Here is a 22,191-nt window from a genome sequence, read left to right as displayed (position 1 = left end):
TAACGAGACTCAGATTAACACGTAGGCTTTCGCGACCAATATTATTCATAATAAAGGTTTTTGGGTTAGATCGCGTTTATTTATAAATGTGTCGTAACCCTCCACCACCCGACATGGCCAATCAGCAAAAAAAAAGTGTCACGTTGACAAAAGACAAATAAATCACTACTTCAGCCCACCGGTGTGTTGAAGAGTTAATCCACATTTACAGTTTGAGTACGACGTTTCGCTGGTAAATACATCCAGCGTCATCGGGCAATTCGCCAGAATGGTAAAGCCCTCGCTTGCTCCCGGTTTTATATAGAGCAGCAGGGTGACGTCATCACTTAACTCATATCAGGTGCAGTGATTAGAGGCGGAAAGGGGGGTATTGTAATTATATAATCGATTAGTAATCAGTCATTGGTTATGATTAGTAATGAGTTGTAGATTAGTAATTCTTTAAATCAAAATGTAATGTGTATTATTTAATAATACTCTTCCAGGCCGCACTAAGCCGGTAGCTGTCAGAGCGATTAAAGTTATTCTTGTTCCTCTCAATTTCAATGGATTCTCTAATTAGTCTTTGCCAGTAATAATTAGTTTTACACACCACTGCAACATTGTCAAAAGCAATTGAGTGTCCTTGTTGACAAGCATGTTCTGCCACTGCCGACAGTTGTGTTTGAGATAATTTAATATTTCTCTGATGTTTTTTTAGTCTTACGCTGATGTTACGTCCCGTCTGCCCAATGTAGCAGCTGCCACATGAACAATTAATCCGATATACACCTTCTGTTGATAGTTTAGGTAATGCGTCTTTAGTGCAAGATACTAGTTTTTGATTTTTGTGTACTGTACCAAATCTTACTGTAATGTTTTGCTTTTGCAAAACACGGGCTAATTTGTCAGTTACTCCTGAGATATATGGATTTTTTATTGTTTTAACAATCTGGTCGCTTTCAGCAGTATTGCTTTGCGATCGTGATTTGGCATTCAGTGCTCTGTTAATTTGAGCATTATTGTAGCCATTCTGTCGTAGTGCGTCTTTAACGTGTTTAATCTCTCTCACTAGACTCTCACCATCTGACACTGTTTTAGCCCGATGTATGAGCGTCTTGATAAGAGAGGATTTCTGAGCTGGATGATGATGTGATTCTGCATTCAGATAGGCATCAGTGTGCGTTTGCTTTCTGTAAACACTGTGTGTTATTTTACCGTTTAGGCCATGTCCAAGCAAAATATCTAGGAATGGGAGTGTGTTATTCACCTCCATTTCCATGGTGAACTGGATGGCCGGGTTTTGTGCATTGAGATGATTTAGAAAATCATTAAGTGTATCTCTACCATGTGGCCAGACAACCAAAGTGTCATCCACATACCTAAACCAAAAAGATGGTTTTAATGTGCTCGAGGCAAGTGCTCTTATTTCAAAGTTTTCCATGTACAAATTTGCTATAGCAGGGGATAAAGGAGAACCCATTTCTGCTCCTTCCTTTTGTTTAAAGAAATCTCCTCTCCATAAGAAGTAAGTGTTATTTAAACAATGGCCAGCAAGTTTCGGAATATCTTTTGGTAAACCGGTATTCTTTACTAGTGTATCAAGTAATTTAAGCGATTCGTCCACTGGAACCTTAGTGAATAGAGAAATCACATCAAAACTTACCAGAATATCATCAGGAGTAAGTTTAATATCTTTAATCACATTCACAAGATGTTCTGAATTTTTATGAATGAAGATGTCTTACCGATGTAGGGCAGTATTTGTTTGGTTATATATTTTGCTAATTGATATGTGGCAGAGCCAATTGTACTGACTATGGGTCGTAATGGGATGCCGATTTTATGAATCTTTGGTAGCCCATAGAGTCTAGGTGGTTTTGAGGCCCTTGGCTTAATTAGGTATTGCTCATTTTTAGGGATTAGTGAATTTGCAATTATTGCAGTGGTCTTATGTTCTAAAGTATTAGTTGGATCTCGTTTAATTTTAATGTAGGTACTTTCCTCTAGTAAATTTCTAATTTTATTATCATAATCGGCTCGTGATATCACTACAGTAGTGCGGCCTTTATCAGCTGAACACAGCACAGCCAACACAGCGAACACAGCACAGCCAACACAGCGAACACAGCACAGCCAATACAACACAGCGAACACAACACAGCCAACACAGCGAACACAACACAGCCAACAGCGAACACAACACAGCCAACACAGCACAGCCAACACAGCGAACACAACACAGCTAACGCAGCGAACACAGCACAGCCAATACAACACAGCGAACACAACACAGCCAACACAACACAGCGAACACAACACAGCCAACACAGCACAGCGAACACAACACAGCCAACACAACACAGCGAACATAACACAGTGAACACAGCACAGCCAACACAACACAGCGAACACAACACAGCGAACACAGCACAGCCAACACAACACAGCCAACACAGCAAACACAACACAGCGAAAACAGCGAACACAGCACAGCGAACACAACACAGCCAACACAGCAAACACAACGAACACAGCGAACACAACACAGCGAACACAGCGAACACAGCACAGCGAACACAACACAGCCAACACAGCAAACACAGTGAACACAGCGAACACAACACAGCCAACACAGCCAACACAGCACAACACAGCCAACACAGCGAACACAACACAGCCAACACAGCACAGCGAACACAGCGAACACAACACAGCCAAAACAGCACAACACAGCGAACACAGCCAACACAACACAGCGAACACAGCACAGCCAACACAACACAGCCAACACAGCACAGCGAACACAGCGAACACAACACAACACAGCCAACACAGCGAACACAACACAACACAGCCAACACAGCGAACACAACACAGCGAACACAACACAGCGAACACAGCACAGCGAACAGCACAGCAAACACAACACAGCAAACACAACACAGCAAACACAGCGAACACAGTGAACACAGCACAGCGAACACAGCACAGTGAACACAACACAGCCAGCACAGCACAGCCAACACAACACAGCGAACACAGCACAGCCAACACAACACAGCCAACACAACACAGCCAACACAACACAGTGAACACAACACAGCCATCACCGCCCCTCACCGGCTGGCCAGGCCAGGGGTGCCCCGGGGGTCGACCCGGCTTCGAAGGCCCCGCGGGTCCCGGAGGCCGCTGCCGGAGTCTCGCCGGGTCCGCGGAGGCCACGGGTTCCGGCGATGAAGGCGGAGGAGGAAGAGGAGGAGGAGGAGGTTTTGACCGGGTGGTCACCGCTAAGCAAGCGGCGGGAGGCTGCGGCGGCGGATTGCCCGGCGGGACCGAATCCCGATCCCTGCCCGGGCTCCTCTACCTGCCGCGCTCCTCCGCCTCCTCCGCCTCCTCCTCCGCCGCCGCTGCCGGCGGCGGCGGTCGCGGGCAAGCGGCGCTCGGCCCCGCGTGGGGCGATGTTCCACTTCTTCTCGCTGATGCCGCGGCCGTTGGCTGAGCCGCCACCACCGCCCACCGGGAGGCGCCGGGGTCGCGCCCTGGAGAAGCAGCGGCAGCGACGGAGACAAATTCAGCAACAATACCGGCAGCAGAGAGCGTCGTCATCGTCGCCCAGCTGTTGGTCGTTCTCGGACGCATCGTCGTTGTCGTCTTCATCGCCGGAGGAGGTGGTGGAGGGTGACGAGGCGAAGGAGCGGAGGGGCGAGGAGGAGGTGGTGGAGGGTAACGAGGTGAAGGAGCGGAGGGACGAGGAGGAGGAGGTGGTGGAGGGTGATGAGGTGAAGGTGCGGAGGGACGAGGAGGAGGTGGTGGAGGGTGACGAGGTGATGGAGCGGAGGGACGAGAAGGAGGTGGTGGAGGGGGACGAGGTGAAGGAGTGGGGGAACGAGGAGGAGGAGGAGGTGGTGGAGTCTACGGGGGGCGTCCGCAGGCTGCTGCTGAAGTTTTGTGCCAGCCGCCTGCAGCCGAGCGTCGACAGAGCACGAGACGATGGGGAGGTGGCGGACAACGAGGAGGAGGAGAACGAGGAGGAGAGGAAGACGAGGAGGAGGAGGAAGAAGAAGAAGAGGACGAGGAGGAGAAGGAGGAGGGGACTACGGAGATCACGCAGTGCAGCCGATGATGGCGACTGCAAGTCGGGCGACGAGGCGGAGGAGGAGGAGGAGGAGGAGAGGGTGGCGAGTCTCAAGAGGGTGGAGGAGTGCCGGATTCTCAAGCAGATAGACGACATCATGGCTGAGATACCCCAGCTGGAGGGGAGATGCAGGGTGAGGAGGAGCAGATGAGGTGTAGGGTGGTGAGGAGGGGCTGGGTGGTGAGGTGTAGGGTGGGGAGGAGGGGCTGGGTGGTGAGGTGTAGGGTGGTGAGGAGGAGGGTGAGGAAATTCCAGGGCAGCGGGTGAGGGCGTTGGGAGTGGCTCACTCAGTCACTCACTCAGTCACACACTCAGTCACTCACTCAGTCACTCACTCAGACACTCACTCACTCAGACACTCACTCAGTCACTCACTCGCTCACTCAGTCACTCACTCACTCAGACACTCACTCAGTCACTCGCTCAGTCACTCACTCACTCAGTCACTCACTCAGACACTCACTCAGTCACTCACTCAGTCACTCACTCAGACACTTACTTAGACACTCACTCAGACAGTCACTCACTCAGTCACTCACTCAGACACTCACTCAGACACTCAGTCACTCACTCAGTCACTCAGTCACTCACTCAGACACTCAGTCACTCACTCAGACACTCACTCAGACAGTCACTCACTCAGTCACTCACTCAGACACTCACTCAGTCACTCACTCAGTCACTCACTCAGACACTTACTTAGACACTCACTCAGACAGTCACTCACTCAGTCACTCACTCAGACACTCACTCAGACACTCAGTCACTCACTCAGTCACTCAGTCACTCACTCAGTCACTCACTCGCTCACTCAGTCACTCACTCACTCAGACACTCACTCAGTCACTCGCTCAGTCACTCAGTCACTCACTCACTCAGTCACTCACTCAGACACTCACTCAGTCACTCACTCAGTCACTCACTCAGACACTTACTTAGACACTCACTCAGACAGTCACTCACTCAGTCACTCACTCAGACACTCACTCAGACACTCAGTCACTCACTCAGTCACTCAGTCACTCACTCAGACACTCAGTCACTCACTCAGACACTCACTCAGACAGTCACTCACTCAGTCACTCACTCAGACACTCACTCAGTCACTCACTCAGTCACTCACTCAGACACTTACTTAGACACTCACTCAGACAGTCACTCACTCAGTCACTCACTCAGACACTCACTCAGACACTCAGTCACTCACTCAGTCACTCAGTCACTCACTCAGTCACTCACTCGCTCACTCAGTCACTCACTCACTCAGACACTCACTCAGTCACTCGCTCAGTCACTCAGTCACTCACTCACTCAGTCACTCACTCAGACACTCACTCAGACACTCAGTCACTCACTTAGTCACTCAGTCACTCATTCAGACACTCAGTCACTCACTCAGACACTCAGTCACTCACTTAGTCACTCAGTCACTCACTCAGTCACTCACTCAGACACTCAGTCACTCACTTAGTCACTCAGTCACTCACTCAGACACTCAGTCACTCACTCAGACACTTACTCAGACACTCAGACAGTCACTCACTCAGTCACTCAGACACTCACTCAGACACTCAGTCACTCACTCAGTCACTCACTCAGACACTCAGTCACTCAGACACGTACTCAGACACTCAGTCACTCACTCAGACAGTCACTCAGTCACTCACTCAGACACTCAGTCACTCAGACACACACTGACACACACACACTGACACACACACACTCAGACACACACTGACACACACACTGACAAAGCAAAAAACAAAGATCCCCCGTATAGCCTTAACAGACTGTAGGGGCAAGTGCTGTTAGCGAGCACCTATACACACTGACACACACACTGACATACACACACCATGATACACACACTAACTGGAGGAGGTGGAGCGTGGTCAACACATCTACGCCTGAAACATTTTAGAAAGAAGCGGAGAATACGGAACAACCCACCTGTTGTTTATTTCGATTTCCGTGTTGCCTCTAATCTTCAGTCTTGCTGTGTATCCACCGTTTGCTGGAGCTCGCCTTCTATAGCGAGGATATCCATCATCTCCAGTTTGTGTCTTTAATAAATTGTCTCGGATATTTCTTGCTGCTCTCTATGTCCTTCATACATGCTGCTGCATTGACATTAAGGTTTCCGCATGGCCCATGAATCATATTTGCAGTCACTACTGCAAACAGATTTTGGGTCTTCCTCTGGATTTGGAAACTCGACAGATATAACATCGATTTGGATTGGATGATTTTTTTCTTTCAGCCAGATTAAAATATGAGCGTGGGGAAGTCATCTACATCATTAGACCTCCTTTGGCAGTACCAAAATATAATAATAGAGGTTTTTACCCTTTTTTCCGGCAACAAAACTGAAACCTTTTTACAAGGATTCATATTACAGCATTAACCACAATACCTGCAGTCAAAATGCAAACAAAAAACACGCACTATGATAATATATATGTGGCATTGTCCTTGAAACAACTTGTTCCACACCAAGGGACGGCTTTCTTGAGAGCCTCGACCCAATTGGTGCTCGACCAGAGGACGCCAAAAGGTTTCAGATTTGTTGCCACAAAAAAAGGGGAAACCCCTATGATGTGGAAGTCCTCGTTTCTGCCACTCAGTTGAGTACATCCAGCATCGTTTCTCCAAAAAACACGACTCTCAGTGAATGCTCTCGATGAATTTGACTTGCTTTTGTCTGAACACCCTGGCTGTGAAGTCGTATCGACGGCTGGGTGTCTGGCCGAATGAAAGTTATTATTTTTGTTTTATCTCAGGCCAAGTTGGATTACATGTAAAGGTAATAAATAAGTCGGGGACATCCATACGCCCGAACGTACGACATGGCACCTTGAGCATATTCGTGCATGCGTCTAGGGCTTCCTGTGAACGTAGCAGACGCCTGGATGTTACAAGGGGGGGGGGGGGGATGATGTAGCGCCATTGTTGGGCTGTATGCGTATTACCACGGGAGCTGACCTGTAATAGCGGACATGCGTCAACAGGGGGTGGTGTACAGACCAGGTGTGACGAACAGGGCCCCCAGACCCCAAGAGGGGGGGGGCTGGGGGATGTTCCAGGGCCCCCTAGAGAGTTCCAGAAGGCTTGGCCAGGGGCGGAGAGACCCTGGAATGGGGATAAAAGCCGGACCCCTGAACGGGTTTGGCGGTCCTCGTCCACCTGAAGATCTGAAGAAGTCTCTGAGCGCTACCCTGAAGACCCTGAAGACCCTGAAGCAAAGAGCCCAGTGACCCTGGCTAGGGTCGGGTTCAGACATAACCAGTGTAGGGTTAGCGCTAGAACCAGAGTAAGGGCACCGTAGTGTGGAGGGACTGCCTACTGAGGTTATCGGTTGTGAGGGGTCGTCACCCCTCTGTGCTGTGGTTCCCTTGTTGAATAAACGTGTTGCCTCCAGCGAACCGTCTCGCCTCGTCTTGGACCCACTGCACGTGTCACCTATGGTAATGAAACCTCTTGTCGTAAAAAAATTAGCGGCGTGCGAAAGTGAAAGGTGTTAATGAACTAATAATAACTTTGATTTAAAGCTTTCTTAACTGCAGGGATTCATATTCTTGGTTCTTTTGGCAAAGTCACCACGTAGAAGGGAAACAAATAATACAAATATAAAACAATAAAAATTATCACGACGTTTCGACTGCAACACAAGCAATCATCATCAGGTGTGAAAACCACAGCAAGAAAATTTGAAAAAAGTGGCGTTTTTGTTAACGTTAGCACCACAGAGAGCGATTTGACAGTCATTCAGATGGACGAGCCCATCTATGTTCGGGATAGAGGAGGGGGTAGACGAAAATAATGGATGCGGTCTGAAAGCCAGCATAAGTGTGAACAATCATTTAAGACCCGAAATGGTTTATCAAATCCTTCCAATGATTGCTAAGCCAGAATTCCTTCCTATCGGTTGAAATTGTCTCTGTGTATATGTGGATAGCCTCATGAACGAATATCTCATGGTAGCCAGATGGATTGCAAAGAACCTCCGTCTTGGAGAAGTCCATGTCATGTGAGCCTACTGAATTATAACAGTGATCTGCCACGGCCGAGGTGTTGGTCCTACCGTGTTTTAGGTCTGCATTCTGTTCACGAATGAGGTCCGAGACATGTCGTTTGGTTTCTCCAATGTAACTACTACCACAGAGGCAACTTAGTTTGTAGACGCCAGGGTACTTTATGTCCGGAATCACATCTTTTACAGACGGGACCAGATCACGGATTTTATGTAAAGTGTTGAATCGGACCTGGATTTTGTGTTTATTCAAGATTTTGGAGATCTTTTTTTTGATCCCCGCAATGTAGGACAAAGTGATGGTTTTGAAATGCTCCTCAAGAGGGTCCTTCTTCATGGTTGGAGTGATAGCTTTGCGGATTGTAAAAGCTTGGTGTACGTGCTTGAGTTCACTGGCTATGTGTTCCTGGTCGGATATGCATTGGGCTCTGGTGCAGAGTCTTGATGAGGGAATTCTTCTGGGATGGATGGTGGTGGGAATCCGGTTTCAGGTAAGCATCCGTATGGGTATCTTTCCTTAGACAGAGTGGCTCATTGAACCATCAATTTTTTTTACCAATTCCACTTTACAATAAAATTGTAGACACGGCACAATATATACTTCTGAATCTTTATTTTTACCAACATTTTAAAAAATATTCTCCGTTAAGGCAAACATTCTGAAATATTGGATTTTTTTACAAAGCCTTGTGAATTCACCTTGTATCTGAACAAGTTCAATTTGTGCAAAGATATTTTTTCAAACGTATAAATAAAAAAGACAATGCTTACAAATATCAGCTCTATGTTTTCAAGTAAATACATTTTGGGTAGTGAATAAATTATAGTCTAAATAAGCTACACATGACGAATTGTAGGCAATTATAGTTATAATCAAAGACATTTTTAAACAATCACGTGGTCCCTGTAGTCGCCGTTAGAGACAATCTGCTTGAAACAGTTTATCAACATATATGAATACATTGATTCGAATAAGCAGAGTTAATTTCCTATTTATGGCATGCCAGTTATGTGTCAATTTTCGATATCAACATCACCTTATAAAAGAATAACATTTAAAATACGCACAGACAAGTATTCATTCGTAATTATTGACAGGCATATTAACAAAATTGCAAGCACCGCGTAAAAGCAATTATCATGAGAACATCGTGAATGCTTGGGAGCTTATTGGCTCTTGCTCCTGGTGAGAGATTGACCCAACCCACAGGTCCACAAAGACTGGCCGCTCTTACTCTGCAGGTTGAACCTAGGAGCTGAATGTTCAACTTCACATTCTTGTCATTAAAGGCCTGTGACAAAGGTGCATCTATTGGAGCGACATCGTCTCTGGCTTACACACCTACCGGGTCTCCACTTGACTTTGTATTGTCTAGGAAGTCCACCCACACCTCCACTTCCACAAACTGCTGGGAGTTGCCTCGCTCTGCCTCACAGTCAGAATTCTCCTCCTGCTTCACATTACCTCCGTCAATGTGAAGGTCCCATTTTGGAGTTGAATCTTCATCTTCACATTTCACCTTCACTTCTTCGCTCTTCACCATCACTTCTTCACATTTCACCATCACCTTGTCATATTTCACCTCGATACCTTTAAAAGTGTCCAAGCTGGGATTTTCTTCTGGTTCGTGTTTCATGAGGGATGGGCGTATTGTGGCACTTTGACTTTCACAAGCTGATTTCAGACTCCACTCCTTGTTGATCTTCTGATGCTTCCGTGTTCTCTGGTGTACTTGAAGATGCTGTTGCTGTGCAAACGCTATCCCGCACGGAATGCACTTGAAGGGTTTCTCTCCCGTGTGTGTTCTCTGGTGTTTTTTAACAACAGATGAATGTGCAAATGCCTTCCCACACACACTGCACTTGAAGGGTTTCTCTCCCGTGTGTGTTCTCTGGTGTTCTACAAGAGCAGATGACTTTGCAAACGCCTTCCCACACACACTGCACTTGAAGGGTTTCTCTCCAGTGTGTGTTCTCTGGTGTACTTGAAGATTAGATGAATTTGCAAACGCCTTCCCGCACAGAGTGCACCTGAAGGGTTTCTCTCCCGTGTGTGTTCTCTGGTGTTTTTTAAGAACAGATGACTGTGCAAACGCCTTCCCACACACACTGCACTTGAAGGGTTTCTCTCCCGTGTGTGTTCTCTGGTGTACTTGAAGATGTGATGAAAGTGCAAACGGCTTCCCGCACAGAGTGCACTTGAAGGGTTTCTCTCCCGTGTGTGTTTTCTGGTGTTCTACAAGAACAGATGACTGTGCAAACGCCTTCCCACAAACACTGCACTTGAAGGGTTTCTCTCCCGTGTGAGTTCTCTGGTGTTTTTTAAGAGCAGATGAATGTGCCAACGCCTTCCCACACACAATGCACTTGAAGGGTTTCTCTCCCGTGTGTGTTCTCTGGTGTATTTTAAGAGCAGATGACTGTGCAAATGCCTTGTTACACACACTGCACTTGCAGGGTTTCTCTCCCGTGTGAGTTCGCTGGTGTATCTGAAGAACTGATGGCCATGCAAATGCCTTACCACACACTGTGCACTTGAAGGGTTTCTCACCCGTGTGTGTTCTCTGGTGCCGTGTCAAATATCCAGTCCGATCCGTGCTGTATGCACGCTGGTCACATTGTTGACTTGTCATACCGAGCTGCGCTGAGTGCATTTGCTCCATCGGACCAATTCTGCGGAGGAAGCGTCAGAGGAAGCGTCAGAGGAAGCGTCAGCTACAGACAGAAAATAATATCCACACCATCTACACGACAGTATCGAGGCACAGAGGAATGCATATATAGTCACCTGTGACTTACACGTCTATACTTATTCATATATTCATGATGTAGTAAAAACGTTTCCCAAATTCATCACAGGGCTGTGATGGCACAGAATGAGAGGGCAAATGGTTATAAATATGCCTGGAAGCCCTCGTATCTTCAAGATGAATGTTAACCCAAAACTCTAAGCACACAATTTCGGCTGACTACAAAATAAATATTTATGAAAGCTAAATTCGGCTGACATAGCAAAGGGTGTTGAAAACAATACTATTTGTGTTAGGCAGAAATGCATAAATTAATGTTCAATCGCAACTTAGAGGTGTGAATCCAGGCTCAGATGTCCTTGAATGCTGGGATGAACAGTTCCGAATTCAGCTGAATGTGTGTGCTGTGTTAACTTCCTGTTTCCATTCATTTAAAGAGTTCCAGAGGAAAACAAAAGTAAACTATTGTTACGCTATAACCTCCGTGTTCAACAGAGTTAATAGACGTTACTGCAAACACAAACTGTACACTGTCACTGGGTAAACAGGCGGTGGCGTGTCTAGAATCACACCTGGCCACCTTCATCTGCTTGGCATGAATGCTTCCTCACTCCACCAAGTAATTAATCGAGGATCAACAAACATAGCCGAGGCTAACTGGAGTTTGCGTGTCTCTCTCCGTGGTGAGATGTTAACTACCTCACCTGGTATACAGGAAGTCGTGGGTTCGATCCCGACCCTGACGCCTGCTGTATATTTGGAGTTTGCGCGTTTCTCCGCTGAGCGTCTTTGACCGATAGACATTGACACACGTATTCTTGTTTCTTTCGGTAAAGTTACGTAGATAGAAAATAACAATAACTGATAATACAATTACATTAAATAAAGACTGCTTGTGTTCAAAACGTGAGTTTTTTTGCTTTATTTACAATTTTTTTTTTCATTATGTTATTTTTATTAAATTTTCTATCTACGTGACTTTACCGAAAGAACCAAGAATATTAATTCCTGCAGTCACCAAAGTTTTAAGTCAAAACATTCACACACGTTGACAAAGCCCCACCTTGTGTTGTTGTGGGCAGGTCGCTTCTGATAACAAGAGCGGTATAGCAGCTCAAGCGGGCTTGGCCTGCTAACAAAAGAAAATTAAAAACTGCGTGAATATTGACAATAAAACAAAGTTACAAAGTGGCGAGCCGGGTGAAGACAAATTAAACTTAAGCGAGATAATTAAAGTGAACGCAATCAGGCGAGGGCAGGAGGCAAGACCCCGCGTGGCTAGGCCCCGCGTTGTAAAGTTCCAACCTGGACATCGATTCCCATGCTCGCTGCTACTCAACTGACATCCCTACGAGAGAGAGAGCGAGGCTCTACCTTGGTAAACAACAACCACCACAACCACCACCACCATGAGAATTTCTCACCTCGGATTTCAATGAAAACGCGGATCGGCAGCCTCCTGTAACCTCGCAACGTCACGCGGGTAAGCAGGTAACATGACGTCACTTCCGGGGTAAGAGACACGCCCCTCCCACAATGAGCGGCTCTGTAACTGAATAAATTATGTTAATGAGTCCGGGCCATATGTCGAAGGATGGGGCGTGGCTGCTGAACCCGTCGCAATAAACACTCGACTGCTTCAACAAATATATTATGTTAATGAACCGCCAGTCACTGGGCGTAGCTTTGCCCAAATAAGGAATGGCACTGGATTGATATCGGCAGTGACCCAAGCGGAGGTGACGTCACGCTCAAGAGCGCCGTGGACAGGGTTGGGGGAGTGTGAATACCTTGGTGACATGACGTCACTAGCAAGGTACACCTCCTGCTGGCACTTCATGCCGTTGAGGTCATGCTGAGTGGTGACGTCACAGAGCGGAGATGGAGTTTAAGTTGATTTAGATTGATTTTGCATTGCCCCCTCCCTTGGGTGCGTGAACTCAGCAACAACGTGGACATTATTGTGTGTACAGTGTGTGTGTGTGTACACATTGTGTGTGTGTACGTACATACACAGTGTGTACACACTGTGTATGTACGTACACACACAGTGTACACACTGTGTGTGTGTGTACACACTGTGTATGTACGTACACACACACAGTGTGTACGTAAATACACACTATGTGTGTGTACGTACACACTGTGTGTGTGTAGTGGAGGTCAAAGGCGGTGCATTGCCCAGTCATCTGAGTCAGTCGACCCATGGCATCTTATCAATTAATTTTTTAAAATGTATTATTTTTATTTGTTATTTGTATTACATTTTTTAATTTTTTTTTAACTTTTATTTGTTTATTTTTTGATTTCTATCTACGTGACTTTACCGAAAGAACCAGGAATATGGTAGCGCATTCTCTATTTGTTGCAGAGATTCAAAGTTCAAATCCGACAGGCACACCTGGCTACCCCAGTAACATTCACCACATTATGCGCTGTTCTGCTTCACGGCGGATGTAAAACAGAGTATTGTGTCACTCACAACGCACAGGTCATTGCATGTTGGTGTCACGGTCAAAATTGTGGTTAATTCCAGACATTATCCAGAAACTCCACAAGGGAGATGACGCGTCAATGATCGCCCCCTACCGACAGACTCATGTCCACGTGCAGGCCGGTGGAGGGCCACCTTGTGCCACACAGGGGCAGCTGCCACTAGGGGGCGCCCTTCGATTATTTGAGATGAGATTCGATACAAAACACCGAGTTGCTGAGGCAATTAGGCAAGCGACTTATGAGTGCAAAAATGTTGTTTATAACGTAGTGAATGCTTGGGAGCTTAATTGTCCCTCGCTCCTGCTTTGTCCCTCGCTCCTGCTAAAAGCTAATGGTCAGTGAGGTCAGCAACACTGTAGGTTCTGGTGTCAAGGACATGGGCCTGCATTCGCTGGTCCACTGCTATATAGTCCAGCGGATGTTCTTGCTTGAACCCGGCATGAATCCATGATGTTGTCTGGATGCACAGATGCCAGAACAGCGTGTTGGCAATGACAAGCCCACAGGCTGCACAGAAGTCTAACAGCCTCCTACCGTTGTTATTGAGTTGATCTGGCCCATGCCTTCCAATCGCTCCAGACCAGGTGCCAGCATCATCACCAAGTTGGGCATTAAAGTCACCCAACAGGATGACTCTATCCCGAGGGGCCACGTTTAGCTAACACCTGTGACAGGAGTTTATAGAAGGAATCTGAATCCACGGGCTTGCCTGCATCCCTTCACTGATGTTCGTCTTCGGTGGGGGCGTAAGCAGCCACCACCACCATTCTCTGCCTCCTGTTGATGGGGAGGTGAGCCCAAAGTAGCCTGGGGCTTACAGCTTCCCACACCTCGCCGCCACCTTCCCACGCCGCCTTCATTCTTTTTTTCAGAATAAGAGCCACTCCTTGTTGTTCGGCATTCTCCTGCCCCGAGTGGAGGACTCTGCACCCCTCATGATAATTGGAGTCAGAGCCGGTCCACTGGATCTCCTGAATGCCACAGAGATCCAGGCGGTACCGGTCCAGCTCTGTACAGAGTAGCAGCCTCTCCTCCACGTGGCCACTCTCAGTGACTTTTTGCCATTTCTAGAGGAACCCCAAGGGTAAGGATTCAGGCATTGCTCCTCACAATGTTATCGTCTGGCATCACAACCACCAACAACACACCTGTATTTGAATTGCAAGTAACTTTAATGAACACAACGCAACCCAAACAACCGTTCGTTTGAAAAACATATCTTAATATTTCCATTCTTCTCCGTGTGAGTCCCACGCCACACACACCCGCTGCATTTAAATTCCAAATCATGTTCATAAACACACCGCCAGTCATTTGAAACCGAGTCGGCGCTTAGAAGAGGGTGGCCCAGGACCGGTTGAGATAATCGTCACCGTTGTTGTTGGCCAGGAGCGGGAATCGAACTGGGGTCTCTGCCGTGTTGGTAGTGCAGTGTAGCCTGAATCTCTGCGCCGCTGCTTTCTCCTCACCCCCCTCCTCGTCCCCCCTCCCTGCAAACATCATCTATCAGCGGTCATTGATGCAACGACGACAAGCCGGGCTCTTGTCGCTCTCTCTCCCTCCCTCTCTGTCCACCCACCTTCGCCCCCTGTTAACAATACCCAGCACCCTATCTACCACTCCCACCAAGTGGTTCTCTCTCGCGATATGCCGCATCATGTGCATTAACTGTCCCCTCCCTCCTCCCTCTCCCCCTTCTCTCATCCCCCCCTCCCCCCTCTCCCTTTGCCGTCTATCTCTCTCCACGACTCCTCTGTCTCTCGCGACCACCTCCCCCCCCGCCCCCCGGTCTCGACCCCTCTCGGCCTCCACGACTCTCCACGCTCTGTCCAAGTATTGCCTAACCCTCTCGATCGACACTTCTACCTCTCTGCCACCTCTGATCCTTCCAGCCCCCTCCATGCCCCTGTGTGCCACCTCTCTCTCATTTCTTCTATCTACCTCTCTCCCTCCCCTCCTTCCAAGCCCCTCTCTCTCCCACCTTAGCATCTCTCCCGCTCTCTCTCTTATCTGCTGCTCTCTACCCTGACCACCGGCCCTTCTGACAATGTCTGCCTCCGCTCTTTCCCTCTCTGCTCCCCGATCTACCCCTCTGTTATCTCTCCTTCGTGCTCCCTCTCTCTCCCACCTTAGCATCTCTCCCGCTCTCTCTCTTATCTGCTGCTCTCCACCCGGGCCACCGGCCCCTCTGACAATGTCCACCTCCGCTCTTCCCCTGTCCATTGGCCTACGCACCTCTGCCTCTGCCCTCAATCTGGCCGCCTCTCTCTCCAATCGAGACCTGTTTACTAACATCCTCTCCACTCTATTATCTACCTCTCTAATTGCCCTCAATCTGGCCCCCTCCATGTCCCACACATGCCGCTCTGCCACCTGAACCACTTCTCCCACTCCCCTCTGCCTGACCGGGTCCCTCTCCCCCCGCCTCTCTCCCCCCCGTCCACCCCTCTCGCCCTCCCTCGCCCGCATCTCCCTCTCTTGTCCCCCCCGGTCCACGTTCTCCCTCGCTCCCAAAGCCCTGACCCCATCCTCCCGTTCCCCGCGCACGTCTCTCCCTCCCCTCCATCGAGCAAGCTCTCTCCGAGCCCACTGCTCCTCCTCTAGCCCCATGACCCCTTCTTCCAACCGTCCACCTCCTCCTGCCCCCTCCCTCACCCGCATCTCACGCTCTCTTCCCGCCCGCCCCCGCTCCACATTCTCCCCCACTCTCCATGGCCTCTCTCCACCCTCTCCTCTGCCCCTCTCAATTCTGGCCATCTCCCTCTGTGCCCTCTGCCTCACGAGCTCTCTCATCTCACCCCATCTATCTCCCCCTGGTCGATCCCCCCCACCCCCTGGTCCTCTCTGTCCTGCCCCATCCCCGCCTCTCCCCTCTCTCTCCATCGTGGTACTCCGATTGCGCTCTTCCTCCTGGCCCCTCCCGCAGCGTCTTGCCGGGGGTAGCGATGCACCACGCGCACCTGTACCACGACAATGGCCGCCGTCAACACCGACATCAACGACCGCCGTTCGCCAGTAAGTGGCAGTGACATCGCCGTGGCGCCCGTGCCAGGCCAGGTATACTTTGAGGCCACGTGAAGCGTCAAAGGCTCGCTGGAAGGAGGAAGTCGCGTGACAGACTCAGCAGTTGCGATGGGTTAACCGACGGATGGCTATCGATTAGAAATCACATATCCCCGAGTCTCACCTGTGAGTGGCACCGCCTCACGCTGTTGTGGATCCCCACGTGGCTCGGAGCCTCAAAAGCTCCGTGACTCCTGGGTGGTGATACAAAGACAAAGATCCCTCGTGTAGCCTTAACACACTGTTGGGGCAAGTGCTGTTAGCAAGTGTCAGCACCACCTATGAAGGCCGGAACGGTACACGAGGGGGTGGGTGGCCAGCACCGCGCCCGACCGCCTTTGTCTCCCCAGTAGCGATGTTTACGCACCGCACCAGGTACTCACTTGAGGCTGAGTCGACCTAGGGGAGGCCCAGAACCGGTTCAAATAATCGTCACTGGGTGTTGGCAGTGAGCGGGAATCAAACTCGGGTCGTCAGGTTCGTAGAGCAGCGCACTAACCGCTAGACTACCGCCACACACGTTACACACACACAGTGTACACACACACACAGTGTACACACACACGGTACACACACACACAGTACACACACACACAGTACACACACACAGTACACACACACAGTAAACACACACACAGTACACACACACACGCACAGTACAGACACATGTTACACACACACAGTACACACACGCACGGTACACACACACGGTGCACACACACGCACAACACGCACGCACAGTACACACACACGCACAGTACATACACACGGTGCACACACACGCACAATACACATGCACAATACACACGCACACACACACACACAGTACACATGCACGGTACACACACACACGCACGGTACACACACACACGGTACACACATGCACAGTACACACACACAGTACACACACACACACACACGGTACACACACACACACAGTACACACACACAGTACACACACACGGTACACACACACACAGTACACACACGTACGCACGGCACGCCCACACTCCCTCAGTCACGTGACTAAGGTTGACGCGCCGCCCCGTCTCCCGAGGTGACCTCTTGGCTCTCTCGTCTCTCCTCGACACGTAGATTTATTTCTTACTCTTACCTAGAAGCGTCATTGTCTGTCTGTCTCTGTGGACGCAACTTGCGAGGAATTGTACTCACAAACTGTGGGGATAACGTTTCAAAAAAACTGCCCAGATACCACGCGATAAGCCCCGTGGTGAGCCAGTGCTATTCCTATTTCCAATCCGTCAACGTGAAAGTAGTTCAATTAACTATTTATTACTAATCTACATATATATATCAAAGGCAAAGTAATTGATTTATTAAAATATTTAATTTAACGTAGGTATAAAATAAAATAAATGTTATGTAGGTATAAATAAAATAAATAAAAATTTAACGTAGGTATAAATAAAATAAATGTAATGTAAAGCTAACCTGATTTCTAAATTCAACCACCTATCAAAGAAGAACCCAGTTCCACATATAACAAAACAAGATGTTAACAAAATCGTCATTAATCAGAGTAGCACCCCGATTTCGGACAATCTGAAAACAGTACTGGCTAGGGGACTAAATTTTGCTGTCACCCCAAAACACATACCAATAGATGATATCATCTCTCAGGTCGATGTAGCCCTCAAAGGCGTAGGACACATCCAAGCAGATGTTGCGAGAGCTGAAATAGCCACTATTCTTAAGAATGCTAAGAAACCCATTAGTAACATCAGCAAAAATGAACGCTCTGAACTCGCAAATTTAAAAAAACAGAAGTGATATAGTCATCCTCTCAGCCGATAAAGGCAACGCTACTGTTATTATGGATAAAGATTCATACAACAACAAAATCCAGAATCTGCTCAACGATGGAAGTTATTCAAAAATAAAAAATTACCCCACTAATAGCCTAGCGATAAAAACCAACAAGATCATCACAAGTTCGACCTCCCTAAGCGACCCAACTAAACGTCCCTCCCTAAAACCTTCTGCTGCAAGACCCCGTAGATTCTATGGTCTTTCCAAGATTCATAAAGAAGGCACCCCACTTCGACCCATCGAATCCACGATCAACTCCCCTACCTATAGACTAGCCCGCTTTCTGTCAGATACCTTGCTGCCTTTCACTGGCAAGACCGCCTCAGCAGTACTTAACTCAGCCCAATTGGTCTCTATGGTCAAAGACGTTGTACTGTCCCCTGACGATATCCTTGTCAGCTTCGATGTGGTCTCTTTGTTCACCAAGGTCCCAGTACCTGATACCATTAAACTAATTGAAAATTTGGTCCTACATGGACTAGACCCCGACACACCTGCACTGGTTAGGCACTGCCTCAACAATACCTACTTTACTTGGAATGGCTCCTTCTACAAACAAAATGAGGGTACCCCCATGGGATCCCCCTTATCACCAGTGATAGCCACTATTTCCATGGAGAAATTTGAATCAGACGCCATCCAGACTTCCACCCTCAGACCTTCCCTGTGGAAGAGATATGTGGATGACACTTTCGTCATTTGGCCACATGGCCTCCCAGCTCTGAACCTTTTCCTACACCACATCAATTCCAGACATCCCGCCATCAAATTCAAAATGGAAGTGGAGAAAGATGGCAAGCTACCATTCTTAGATGTTCTGTTTGAGTGTAGACCTGATGGCCCATTGGGGCATTCTGTCTACAGGAAACCCACCCACACAGATTCCTACTTGAAACCTGATTCCCACCACCACCAAGCCCAAAATAATTCTCTCATCAAAACTTTATACCATAGGGCTCATTACATTTCGGACCAACACCACCTGACCAGTGAATTAAAACATGTACACCTGGCCCTCAAAAGGAATGGTTACTCTGACCGTACCATCCGCCAAGCTGTCTCTCCCTCCATACAGAAACAACACTTGATACTCCGGTCAAAACCATCACACTTCCATATATAGCAGGCGTTACTAAAAAGATTTCCAAAATTCTAAACAAACACAAGATCCAGGTCCGGTTCAATACAGTACACAAAATTCATGATCTGATCCCATCCGTGAAGGATGTCATTCCTGATGTACAGTACCCCGGGGTTTACAAATTGAGATGTACCTGCGGTGATTGCTATATCGGTGAGACAAAGCGACATGTCTCTGACCGAATTCGCGAGCACAAATCAGATTTGAAACACGGCAAAACGAATTCTTCTGCCGTGGATGATCACTTTTACAACGCTGTGGGGGATCACGATATAATTTTCTCCGATACCAAGGTTCTTTGCAAACCCACGGGCTTTTATCAGAGATTTGTTCATGAAGCAATTCAGATCTACAAACACAGACACAATTTCAACCGAGAGGATGGTTTCAAATTAAGCAACCATTGGAAAGGTGTTCTAAATCGAACTAAACATTAAACTCATTTCAATGGTACAGTATATTTTTCAAGTAGTGGTACCCCAAACTTTCGCAGCTCTTATAAATTCCCTTTTCACACCATCAATAGGTAAACTCCCCCTCCCCCCCTTCTCCCCCCCCGCGCCAAACGGCACGTACACCACCTCTTTCCTAAAATCCGCCAATCAAATGCTAATTTTTATGCTAATTTCTTTGTCAGAACACCTTGTTTGCTCGCACACAGTCTAAAGGTCCGCTGTCTGAGCGTGGTTGTGTTTCGCTAAATTCTCCTGTTTGATGAGTACTAGGTGCCTCGGTGAATGTATATGCTCTGACTTTAACATAGCTATTTCTGTGACCAGTTACAAGCTAATCACTCAGCTATTTCAATGCTAGATTCTATGCTAAGTCCTTTGTCAAGGGGTACCTCTGCGGATGTGTATACTTTAACTTAGCTATTTCAATGAGCCATTTCAATGCTAAATTATATGCTAATTCCTTTGTCAAGGCGCTTTGTGTTTTTCTTCTCACACAGCTTAAAGGTCGTGATCTAAGCGTGGCTTCTCCCACTCCAGCGCTGTCCTCCAGACAGTCTCGTCCCTTCACCTGATGAAGGCCGCTTGTGTTGTGGCCGAAACGTCGTGATTTTTTGTTATTTTATTTTCACCTACGTGACTTTACCCAATAGAACCAAAGAGTATGGATCCTAGCAGTCACGAAAGCTTTAAATCTAAAATTTATTTGTTTTGGCTTTTTTCTTTCTTGCAAGCATCATTTTTTTCCAGGGTTTTTCAGTGAAATAGAAGGGAATGCGAAGTTAACCAAAGACAAGAATCCAAGTCCCGGGCGAAGCTGGGTAGTGAAGCTCGTTACTAATAAACCCCAATGATCCTATCAAAATGAGGGATTTCAATCGGATCGTTGGGGGGGCACGTGCCACCCCACCCCCCACTGGCTCCACCACTGTCACACACTGGCATGGTTCACAGGTGGTGGTGTGTCCAGACCCACGCCTGGCCACCTTCACCTGCTCAGTATTAATGCTTCCTCACTCCACCAAGTAGTTAATTGAGGATCAATCAACACAGCCGAGGCTGCGTTTCTCTCTCTCTCCCCGTGGTTGTGTGGATTTCCTTCCCGATCCCCCGGTCTCCCCTCTACATGTAGAGAATTAACACCGCCACGCGTCTAGAGTGAACACCACCAAGCGTCTAGAGTGAACACCGCCACGTGTCTAGAGTGAACACCGCCACGTGTCTAGAGTGAACACCACCACACATCTAGAGTGAACACCACTACGCGTCTAGAGTGAACACCGCCACGTGTCTAGAGTGAACACTGCCAACGCGTCTAGAGTGAACACCACCACGCTGTTGACAAGCCCCACCTTACACCATTGGAAACCTCATTTGCCAGTAACAAAATGATTGTTTTTTTACCCTTTTATCTGGCAACAAAACTGACACCTTTTTTACAAGGAGTCATGTTTACATTGACCACAATACCTGCGGTCGGAACGCAAACACAAAACAACAACTCTGATAATGTATGTGGCACTGTGGTGCATTGTCTTCTGGTCCAACACCAACGTGAGACGAGGCTCTAAAGAAAGCTGTCTCGGGTGTGGACCAATCAATTTCAAGGACAGTTCCAATACATTATCAGAGTTGTTGTTTTGTGTTTGCTTTCCGACCGCAGGTATTGTGGTCAATGTAAACATGACTCCTTATAAAAAAGGTGTCAGTTTTGTTGCCAGATAAAAGGGTAAAAAACCAATTATCAAGTCCCACCTTGTTGTTATTGTTGTTGTGGGCAGGTCGCTTCTGATAACAAGAGCGGTATAGCAGCTCAAGTGGGCTTGGCCTGGTGAAAAAAATAAAAACTGCGTGAATATTTACAATAAAACAAAGTTACAAAGTGGCGAGCCGGGTGAAGACAAATTAAACTTAAGCAAGATAATTTAAATAAACGCAATCAGGCGAAGGCAGGAGGCAAGGCCCCGCGTGGCTAGGCCCCGCGTTGTAAAGTTCCAACCTGGACATCGATTCCCATGCTCGCTGCTACTCAACTGACATCCCTACGAGAGAGAGCGAGGCTCTACCTTGGTAAACAACAACAACAACCACCACAACAACCACAACAGCAATGAGAATTTCTCACCTCGGATTTCAGTGCAGGAAGCGATAGCTTCCTGTTACCTCGTGACGTCACGTGGCAGCAGGTGGCATGACGTCACTTCCGGGGATGAGACACGCTCCTTTCTAGATTTAAAGCTTTCGTGACTGCTAGGATCCATACTCTTTGGTTATATTGGGTAAAGTCACGTAGGTGAAAATAAAATAACAAA

General features: G+C 47.9%; 1 long non-coding RNA gene across 1 annotated transcript; it reads right to left on the bottom strand.

The window, feature by feature from the left end:
• Positions 1-16,267: 16,267 nt before the first annotated feature.
• LOC142916489 (uncharacterized) lies at positions 16,268-21,709 on the bottom strand. The gene is made up of 3 exons (XR_012936519.1): positions 21,635-21,709; positions 16,581-16,650; positions 16,268-16,353 (listed from the first exon to the last, which is right to left on the bottom strand). It is a non-coding gene; the product is annotated as an uncharacterized LOC142916489 (long non-coding RNA).
• Between the last annotated feature and the right edge of the window lie 482 nt (positions 21,710-22,191).

This window comes from Petromyzon marinus, unplaced genomic scaffold, assembly GCF_048934315.1.
Source record: "Petromyzon marinus isolate PM22_M1 ecotype Great Lakes invasive population unplaced genomic scaffold, UKy_Petmar_22M1.pri1.0 PM_G_Scaffold_39, whole genome shotgun sequence".
NCBI classification, from domain to species: domain Eukaryota; kingdom Metazoa; phylum Chordata; class Hyperoartia; order Petromyzontiformes; family Petromyzontidae; genus Petromyzon; species Petromyzon marinus.
Note: the sequence above shows the minus strand (reverse complement) of the source record. Positions and strands in the feature narration are given on the sequence as shown.